Here is an 11121-nt window from a genome sequence, read left to right on the forward strand (position 1 = left end):
TTTGGGGACCTCTACCATCTGTACCACTTTTGGTTTGTTATGAGAGGAGACAAGTTACTCTCACTTATTTTGAGATTCTATTTACATATTCAAGGCTATTCTTTAATGTTATTATTACTACCTAGACATCATTTTCAGTTAGACGACAGGAAGTTGTTAACATGAGGGAGCGTTGATAGGGGCATGTACAGTGTTAATGCATGCAAGATTTTTATGGTAGCCCTCCTTAGGATAGTATTTTCTGGGGTTCGTTATTTAGTAGTAATTTTGCAGTGGACATCTGGGGCTTGGAAGCCATGTGCAGCTATTATGGAGAGGAACACCTCAAAGCACTTATTGGGAAAATAGTGTTGGTCCCGAGAAATTCTCGTGTCTGTGTGCAGACAATGCTTGCAGTCAAAGAGGCGAGAAAGAGTCGGCCTTGATCTACCTTTTAGATGTTTCAGGGAGAGGGGCAAAGGAGACCAAGTATGTCGCTTGTCCGAGAAATGCACATTGTGTATGGAGCTGGCGTCCATAAAAATCCGTGAGTTTCCATATTCACATTTCACCACAAGGTACAGAGGGAGCCCTAGGGTGGTGGTGTCGTTCTGCCTGCCGATGGCCCTGGTCGGACATGCTGTAGCATTTGGCCTGTCACTATAATAATCTCTGTGATAAATGGGTTGTGCACTTTAGTCCAAAATGAAAACATCTAAAACAACGCCGCCTAAATTCAGGAGCGTAACGCCTTTTCCTCCCTGTACGGAAATTTATGAGTTAAGGGTTGGCTGCAGGGAAAATGTATTCTTAACTTTGTTTTTGATTGGTCCGGAAGTTGAGTAGGCGAGCTAGAGGTGAGATGTGACCCTTGCAGAGCCTTGTGATTGGCAAAAAACCGTGTAGGGGCAGTTGCGTTCGTGTACTTTTTGAGTTTGCCAAGGTTTGATGGAAATGTGATGAGTGGAGAAAAAATTCTGATTCATACTTCAGCCTGGGGGGGATTTTGATGTCTTGACTCTTGTTATGAGTGAGTTGCACTTGGGACACTTGTACTGAGAGTGACTTCGCACTGGTACTGGTGTTGACTGGGGAGAGAGTGCTGAAGTCTTAGCTGTTCCGACAGTTGGGAATTCAATCATCTCGAGCAGTTCGCTGTGCCGAGGACAATATTATACGTAACATAACCTCTGTGTGGAATAACCCATCAAATTCTATTCAGTTTTAGGTAACTTCAGATGGCTTTATCCATATTTTGAGAAAGGGTAAACAGACATATAAATATCCTTAGCTTAGCCCATCAGACGACAGCCAGTGGAGTAAGAATTATTTGTTGCCTGTATTTGTGTCGCCAACAGTTGATGATTTCTTTCTCATCTCGCTTAACTTGTGTTACTTGTCCTATTTTATGATTAATACATTCTTGCCAGTTTTATAAGAGAATAAACCCATGTTGGTATACATTAATCACTGAACACTAATTGAGTACAATGATGGAAGGGCCACCTTTTCATTAATTTTTCTCAGCATTAAATTTTTAATTTAAGATCCTGATATAAGTGATAACCTCGAAAGCAGACTATCTGTAGCAGCCCCTTTCAGTCGGCAGACTTAGCAGACACACTCAGTAGACAAGTGGAAAGCCTACAAGCTGAAACGATTGCTGACAAGGTGTCAGACCGCCGCGGTGACCGAGCGGTTCTAGGTGCTTCAGTCTGGAACCGCGTGACTGCTACAGTCGCAGGTTCGAATGCTGCCTCGGGCATGGATGTGTGTGATGTCCTTAGGTTAGTTAGGTTTAAGTAGTTCTAAGTTCTAGGGGACTGATGACTTCAGATGTTAAGTCTCATAGTGCTCAGAGCCATCTGAACCATTTGAACAGGTGTCAACTTTCAGTTGGTAACGCCACGTAGCGTTCTGTATGAAAATCACTGAGTGTGCTGTGTGCAATGTGTGGCTGGTTGGAATTCTTGGAATATTCGCTGTTGTAGTGTTGGGCAGTTGGATGTGAACAGCGCGTAGCGTTGCGCAGTCCGAGGTGAGCCGCCAGCACTGGTGGATGTGGGGAGAGAGATGGGAGAGTTTTGAGAGCGTACGATCTGGACGTGTGTCCGTCAGAAAAGGAAATTTGTAAGACTGGATCTCATGAACTGATATATATATATATATATATATATATATATATATATATATATATATATATAATAACTTTTGAACACTATTAAGCTAAATACATTGTTTATTCTCCATCAAAATCTTTCATTTGCTAACTATGCCTATCAGTAGTTAGTGCCTTCAGTAGTTAGAATCTTTCATTTAGCTGGCACTATTGTTGGTGCTCGCTGTATTGCAGTAGTTTGAGTAACGAAGATTATTGTGAGGTAAGTGATTCATGAACGGTATAAGTTTCTTAGGGCCATTCTTTTGTAGGGATTATTGAAAGTCAGATTGCCTTGCGCTAAAAATATTGTGTGTCAGTTTAGTGATGATCAGAATAAGTAAAGAGGAAACTGTTTGAGAACGTTGAGTTTTGCTCAGCTGCTTGAAAAGCAAATAACGTAGAGGTTTCCCAGCACTGTCATTTATAATTTTTCTAAGGGGACATCTCATATATCGACCCTTAGCCGAGGATACCTCACTGCAATTTTCTGATTTTTTCTTGTACTTTGTGTAATTGGTGTAGCTATTGTTTATTGCTAGCGGGTAATTGTAGATAGAATCTTCTTTGTAGCTGTAGTTTTTCATTGTTGTACTGTAAAACAGTTGTGGCATGCATGTAGATTTGCACCAAAAATAATTCGCAGCTGTGCTTGCAATTAATTAGATATTATTTTCAGTGCAATGTTAATGTGTGTTCTTGTTTTTGCTCTTCAAATTGTGCTTTTCTTGTTATCGTGTGTGATACGTATAAGAAACGTAACACTAGTCTCCAAAGTAAATTGAGAAATGATAGTGACGACAAGCGTAGCTTATCAGCACCATCATGTAATGAATTAACAGACATTTGGTAACTGTGCATAGGGAAATGGACCAGGCGGCAAATAATGGTGGAGACAGTGAAATAAGTAGTGAACACGGAAGCATTATCGATCGATCGGTCGGAAACAGCACGCCTCAGGAATCCGAAATGACAAGACACAATCTTACAAATTTCCTTTTTCTGACGGACACACGTCCAGATCGTCCGCTCTCAAAACTCTGCCACCTTTCCCTCCACATCCACCACTGCTGGCGTCTCACCTCCAACTGCGCAACGCTACTCGCTGTTCACATCCAACTGCCCAACACTACAATAGCGAATATTCCAACAATGCCAACCAGCCACAGATTGCACACAGCAGAGTTAGTGATTTTCATACAGAGAGCTACGTGTCGTTACCAATATAAAAACCTAAACAGCCTACTTACACAGTTACCTGTAGCGTTTCAGATCTAACGGCAAGAGCATTTTGATCTGCCAGTTTGACAACCCTGCCACGATTCTGAATAGATGTCACATTCTGTCACTGTCATATCCGATTTCTCTTGCACGGTTTCTGTTTTCCTGTGTTTAAATTTATTTCGTGCACTAAGGCAAATTAGATAGCTGAAGCTAAATGCGTTGATGATTTGTAAATTTTTGTGCCTTGTTCGTTTGTGTTTTCATTCATTTATTGCTGTAACTTCTGTGTCATTTGTTGATTATTCTTGATGGAAAACGACGCTATGTTAATTTGTGGGAGGATAGATCATTTGAGGGTCACTATGTTATTGTTGATTAGGGATGCTTTTATTTGATATGTCTTGTCATGTAGTCAGACTTAGTAGCTCACTATATCAAATTTCAGGGTAGAATTGTGTGTAATTGCGATGGTAGCAATTGAAATCTCTCGGTATTAGATATCTGAATATATGCTTACTAGAAATAATGCACATTTGCTTCAAAGTAGTGAGTACTGAAATCTCGTCATAACTGCATAACTGGATTAACTCAGACCAATAGCGTTGATTAAGACAAAGTTGTGGAGAACTCTCAGGCAAATATAGAAGTCAAATATAAAAGTTTCCGTCTGTCTAATAAACAGAAACAGCTGTGCCACAAATTCTGCCCTACTTCTAGCGGACCTGTATGATTCTGCAGGATTTCTCACATGAACACACGAACTCTAGACCTTGAAATTAAGGGAATGTCTTGGTATTCATCATGTCTGCCATGTGAAACCACTTGTAGAATAGGTGTTTATGGTAGTTCCTTTAGGGTAGAGTAAAGAATCAGTTTGTACATAGAACCTCAATGGATTAGCACATTCTAGGTGATTGCGTAGCATTGTCTAGATTATCCCTTTATTGAATTTCTGTATTTGATAAATTTGTAACCGTCCTTTAGTAGCGTATGGTATGGTTTCTTGTGGAACGTGGTCAAATGAGTTGCTTGGTTGTTACATCATCGTATCGACGCTTTCACTTCCCGCTTAAAAATCAAAGTCAGGATTGAATAGAAAATCATCGTAAGTGACAGTTCCTCATGTAAACTGATCTCTAGTAGCATGACAAATCATGCACGTAAATGAACTAAGGTCTTTGCCCAACCACCATATTACCTATGTTACAAATGGCCACGTGTCTTTGGACTATCGTTTTCCATTACCACGCTAAAAGGATAGGAAGAATATTAGTCAAGAAAAGAACTCATTATGACTATCTAATTTAGCTGTATAATTCTCGTAGAGTGTCTTCTATAGTATCACTACGGTCTGCGAGATTGTTTATGTATTTTTTCGCAGTATCTTGTACACTTCCTAAGAGGCGAATGTACGTTTCTGTCCACTGTTTTGCACTGGCGAGACTGCGACCATACCACAGCGCATGTTTGTATTGATTTTTTGATACTTTATAAGTGGTATTAGCTGCCCACGAATTAGGTGCCCGGAGACGCTAATTCTGCCGCGATTATGATCCATCGCGTCATGCGACGGAGGCTTTCTCGAGATCTCTGTACTTGGGTGGCGCCATGAGAGCGCTTTTGGAGTAGTATATGGCATGAAGCGTGAGAACGAATAGTGGCAGTCATGATGGTGTGGTGTACCATACACTCAGGAAAAGGAAGGCAGTAGTTAGAAGAGGACAATTGGTATGGATGAACAGCCTAACCCGGAGAACAAATTAACATTTTTGTAATTTATTACAGTGGCAATCCAACTAGAGGAAGGCTGGAGGCATTTCTGTAACATGTTAAGCAACATGTATTTTGGAACTAGTGACGTTTATAAGTTTCAGATGACAGAATATAGGAGCAGTTGTCATGAGACAGGAGGGCAGCTTCAGACCGCCACGGCACTGGGTGACAATGTCGCCAGAAATACTAAGAACAGGAGGAGCATCTGTAGTGCAGTCATAATCTAAGAGTAGAAAGGTTTTAAAGGTAAAGTTGACAGGTGTTGGATAAAGAAAATAAGTTAATAATATGTGTGAAGTGAGCAGGTGTGAATGATCAGTGGATGCAGTTGTGGCATAATGTTGCGGTATGCATGACAGGAAATGGTACCAACACAACTCACATAGAGACCAGAGACAGTTCACGTCATATTTTTAAGTAACTGTTCAGGATGTCATACTTAGTCATTACAATAACACTTATTTTCATTTTATTACAATCGCTCAAATTACCATGTATAGGTTCATACTGTATTTATTCAAAGAGGTCATGTTCGTGTTGTTGTTCTACTGATAAGAAACTATTTACAAAAACTGATGTAAAGACACGACACTGAACGACACTATGAGGACTGTGCAGGTCTTGGGAGCTGTCAAACACTGTTTCATACATTCTGGGGGTATCATGCGGCAACACCTTGCAGACAACAGTGATGCCCTTGAGGCAGCTTGAAGGAGAATGCCTGTGGCGAGTGCGGCCCAGAATACCAGCAAGCAGAGGGCCAGTCAACAGCGCTGAATGAATGCCGGGACAGCTGTGTGCCAGCCATCTACCTTCACAACAAAACGAGAGAGAGGAGGAGCGCCACGGCTGCCATAAACCAACCCACCCCGGTGGCTCTGAATGGAGGTGGCACGCTGGACAAGAGTGGCCCAACATCGAAGTCACACCGCACCATCGAGAGCCTTGCGGATGCCCTGCCGCCACCGCGTAACTGACAGCTAACAGCAACCACCCACTGTGCTGCTGTGAATGGGACCGACTCTACAGGAGGTCATCCCTGACATCACGCCACACCCTAGAGGGACCTAAATAAAATAAATTTTGACAACGTAGTCTTTGGAGAGCTGTGACCTGATGTTATATTTACGTTAAAATGAACAGTACGATTGTGGTACCACGAGAAATCCGAGGGACCATCAGCACAAGCCATCGAGGAGTAAGAAATTCTGAAGATGGCTTGCATATAAGCCGAAACCGGTACAGTGTACGATCATGGTACCACGAGAAATCCGAGGGGCCATCGGCACCAGCCATAGGGGGCCAAGAAATTCTGAAGATGGCTTGTAGATAAGCCGAAACCAGTCAATAAAAAATATTAATCCGCTCCCGACTGTTCATTTTAACATACACCTAAAGAAAAGCTGGCGCCACAACTCTCAGAGGAATCCTCCAGGTGGACAGACCTTTCTACAGACAGTGTGGGGTGTCTGATGACCACTATCTGGCCAATTCCCTCCTTCAGTCATGCATTAAAATGCAGACGAGCATTGGCGATTGTGGAAATATCACTTGCTACCCAGTGGAACATCGAGAGCCAAGAACTCGTCACTAAGAGACAGGGTGTGCACCAAATGCAGTGCTCTCGTGCACTGCTTCTGCTACCTGGTCTAGAAACAACATAGGGTGGAGACAACACTTAATCAGTTGCAGACGTTGGGTGCCATCCATCAACGCTGGTGTTTCATATCCTCCTACACATGTAAAAAAAATGTCCATCGCAACTAACAGTGCGCCAGACGTCAAATGCTGCCAGGTCGAGAAGATGCCAACAGCACATCTGCCATCCAAATGCTAGCAGGTACAAGAAGGCGAACCAGAGCTATCAGCTGCTGTTCCTACATCAGGCACTGAGTAATGGGCAGGGGTCACTCTGGCCCAATCTCGCTGCATCTTGATGCTCCAGCCAGTCCAGAGACAATTTGTTTTGCATGTGTCTAGTGCCATGTTTCATCTGTGCGACTTTGTGAATGTATTCCCCAGGGACCCTTGTCGAGGCAGCGATAAGATGTTTCACGAAACTCTTGATTTCATGTAATTCTGTACATTTTTTCGTGAAACTGATTTAATCTTGATACAGTTATACTTGTACAGATAATTTGTCACACATATATGTAAATTCTCTTAAAAAATGGAAAAGTCTTGTGGGTAGTAGAAATAATATGCCATAAGAAATAAGCACAATAGATGACACACATTAATTGTTTGTTTAGATTTTGAGAATGAGTATGTTTCTTAAATTATAATTACTGTATATACATGTATTAGGGACCACTGAAATTTTGTCGATGACTCAGCAGCGGTAAATCACTGATTCAGAGAAGGTCTGAAATCGACGGATTTATGATCTGATTAGGGACATTAGTCACCTCTGATGTCAGAAATTGTGTAAGCGAGTAAAAATACTGCTGCAAGACCTTTTAACCGATTACCAATTGTTCATCCGAAGGCTGTGGTGTAGCAAATAATTTTAGAGTCCTCTTGCATCAAACTGCACACAGTACTGTTCATATGTTGTTCTTGCAGGCACGCAACTGAGTGTGAGTGACTCCTTTGCTGAATGAGGCCAAGTTAAGAAGTTTATCTCATGTGCAGTCTTGTTTGGCGAAATGGCCCCTATAAGTTAGCCTATCGATATTATTTAATGATTTCCTCTATTCTGTGTCACACTGTACCATTTTGAAGTGTTACGTAGGTGGGGGGGAGTCTTGAGAGAACACTCTCATTTATTTATATGTTCCATGCTCTTCTTCAAGATTGATATTACACCTTAGACGTAAATTTTATTAGGCGACAGGAACTGATCAGTATGAGGAGGCACTGATGGAAGCATGTACAGTGTTAATGCATACGAGATCATTGTGGTAGCTCTCGTTGGAATAGATTTTCTGGAGTTGAGAACAAATAGAGGGCGCGGTTATTTAACAGTAAATCATCCAGAGGACACGGAAGGCCCAGAACCCACCTGAAGCTATTAGACAAAGGAACATCTCAAAACAGTTATTGGGGAAAGAATGTTGGTCCCAAGAATTTCTCACACCGGTGTGCTGACAATGCCTTTGGTCGAAGATGCGACAAACAGCCTACCTGGATCTACCTGTTTCTGGCCACAGTAGGAACAGGGACACAGAAGAGAAAGTAGGTTTCCCGGCTGAGGCTTTTCGAAAGTGTCGTAAGCACCCATTGTGTACAGAGCTGGAGTCCACAAAAACCCATGAGTTTCCATATCCACCATGCAATAGATGCTGTAGGCAGAGCCCTCAGCTGGTGTCATCCCTCCAGCTGACGAGATTTTTGGAGAGCCTCTGGTCTCCGTAGGAATTTTAGGACAGAACGCAACATTTATGACGGCTCGGAAATGGTCTGCGTTCGGGCCCAAAAGCACTTCTCATAGTATAGCCGAGACCCCTGGTCGGACATGCTGTATCGTTTGGCCCATCAAGATATAAATCTCTGAGCTAAGAGTGTCGTTCACTTTAGGACTAAGCGAAAACTCTCAAAAAGATGCTGCCTAAAGGTGACCATGGGGAACATAACTCAGGAGTGTAACGTCTTTTCCTCCTTGTGTGGAAATTTACGAGTCATGGATTGGCTGCTTCTCCAGCAGGGAATATATAATGTCAACTTTGCTTATGATTGGTTCGGAGGGGACGTGGCGCTTGTGGAGCCTTGTGATCGGCACAGAACTGTTTGAGGCGGATATATGTGCACTTTGCTAGTTTATTGAATTTTGATGGAAATGTGATAAGTGGACAGAAACTTCTTCTGATTCAGACTTACACCTGGGGAGTGAAATCTGGTCTCGATTGTTGTTGTGGGTGGGTTGCAGTTGGTACACTTGACCTGAGCGTGGTTTCGCACTTATACTAGTCTTGATTGGGAAGCCTTTTTTGAAGTCTTAGTTGTACCGACAATTGGGACTTCAATCATCTGAGGCAAGTCGCTCTGGCGAGGACAATGTTATTGGTTTCAGATATGCTGCCTTGACTTTTGATGGTGTTGTGCGCACTGCCGTATGAGTGTCACACTATGGAATCTGCCGACACCTCAGGACTCGTTTAGAGATTATATGGGATCCGCCTGACAAATCGCCTACCCACGACTTTGCATATTTGTTGCTCGCGAGAACGAATCATCGGCTCTGCACATTGCTACTGTGCCGACGCTTGCACCATGGCCGTCACCCAAGACAGCTCCAAGCATCGAAAAAGAGGTACAGTATTGAAACTACCTGGCAGATTAAAACAGTGTGCCCGACCGAGACGCAAACTCGTGACCTTTGCCTTTCGCGAGCAAGTGCTCTACCATCTGAGCTACCGAAGCACGACTCACGCCCGGTACTCACAGTTTTACTTCTGCCAGTATCTCGTCTCCCACCTTCCAAACTTTACAGAAGCTCTCCTGCGAAGCTTGCAGAACTAGCACTCCTGAAAGAAAGGATACTGCGGAGACATGGTTAGCCACAGCCTGGGGGATGTTTCCAGAATGAGATTTTCACTCTGCAGCGGAGTGTGCGCTGATATGAAACTTCCTGGCAGATTAAAACTGTGTTCCCGACCGAGACTCGAACTCGGGACCTTTGCCTATCGCGGGCAAGTGCTCTACCATCTGAGCTACCGAAGCACGACTCACGCCCGGTACTCACAGCTTTACTTCTGCCAGTATCTCGTCTCCCACCTTCCAAACTTTACAGAAGCTCTCCTGTGAACCTTGCAGAACTAGCACTCCTGAAAGAAAGGATACTGCGGAAACATGGCTTAGCCACAGCCTGGGCGATGTTTTGTAGTGTAACGACGTAAGTTTCTTATAAATGATTTTCTTTCGACGTATGACCATGTGTAGGCTTGGTCACCTACGTCAGTTACAACCCACTTTAAAATTATTTATATTCCTTTTAAATTGTCTCAGAATGGTTCTTGAACGAAACTGTAAAACATCATTTGAGTCGTATGCACAGAATTACGTCACTCGGGCCAATTGGTTTCCGTAAACTTTTTCAATTTTAGGTGTCGTTTGTTTCTCCTCAGAAATTATATTGATACACGTTATCTGATTTAATCGATATTAGAACCACATTGAATGAACTTTTTGAGATGCAAAGTCGCGATGAACGCTGTCAAAATTCAATAATCTTGTCAAATATATTATTAATTCATTCACATAATTCTTCATAAATAAATCCTCGGAAGACGTATTTCCACTTTAGTAACATCCACTAGTTTATTATCATCCTACATACAGACGTGAACCTGAGCCTTGACAAGACAAAACTAACATTTTCAATAAGATGAAACTTCCTATGATATCATTGTTGTACAAAACATTACAAATTCTCATTTATTTTATTTTTTAGAAGCACGACGCAACAACTCGGTTTCAGGATCTTCTGTTGCTCTTTGGCTGTCGACCGGCGACGTATAGTGGCCAGAAATTTTCTCTCTGGTCCCGGCAGCGAAGATGCTGTCTCCGTTCGTTGCGCCGCCCTCTCCGTACATGAAACATAAAAAAAATACAAAAACTTTAGACAGTTCACAACCATTACAAATATTACAAAAATACATAAACAAAACTAAATTAAACTTATATTCACCTGCAAACTGGGCTGACACTGGTGGATGGGTGACGCTTCAATTTCGTCCTACTACATACCCCGCCCACAAGCTCAGTTTGTCAGGTTTTAACAGAAAATAAAACTTTTTCTATATACAATATTTATCCGTTAATACATTTTCCTCACATTTTTCGTACTCTAGAGTCCTTGCTCTTAGATAGATTTAATCCTTTTACTACGATATTGTTGTGACTATTTGTCATTTACTCTTAATTGTGCTATTATGGTAATTCATAACCGAATATATGGAGATTACTCCTTTTCATTTAATAGTTGCTAGTAAATACTGATTTAGGTCGTTCTTTAACGTTGTTACATTAGAACAGAGCGTTCAAAT

This window comes from Schistocerca piceifrons, chromosome 4 (assembly GCF_021461385.2).
Source record: "Schistocerca piceifrons isolate TAMUIC-IGC-003096 chromosome 4, iqSchPice1.1, whole genome shotgun sequence".
Lineage (NCBI taxonomy): Eukaryota > Metazoa > Arthropoda > Insecta > Orthoptera > Acrididae > Schistocerca > Schistocerca piceifrons.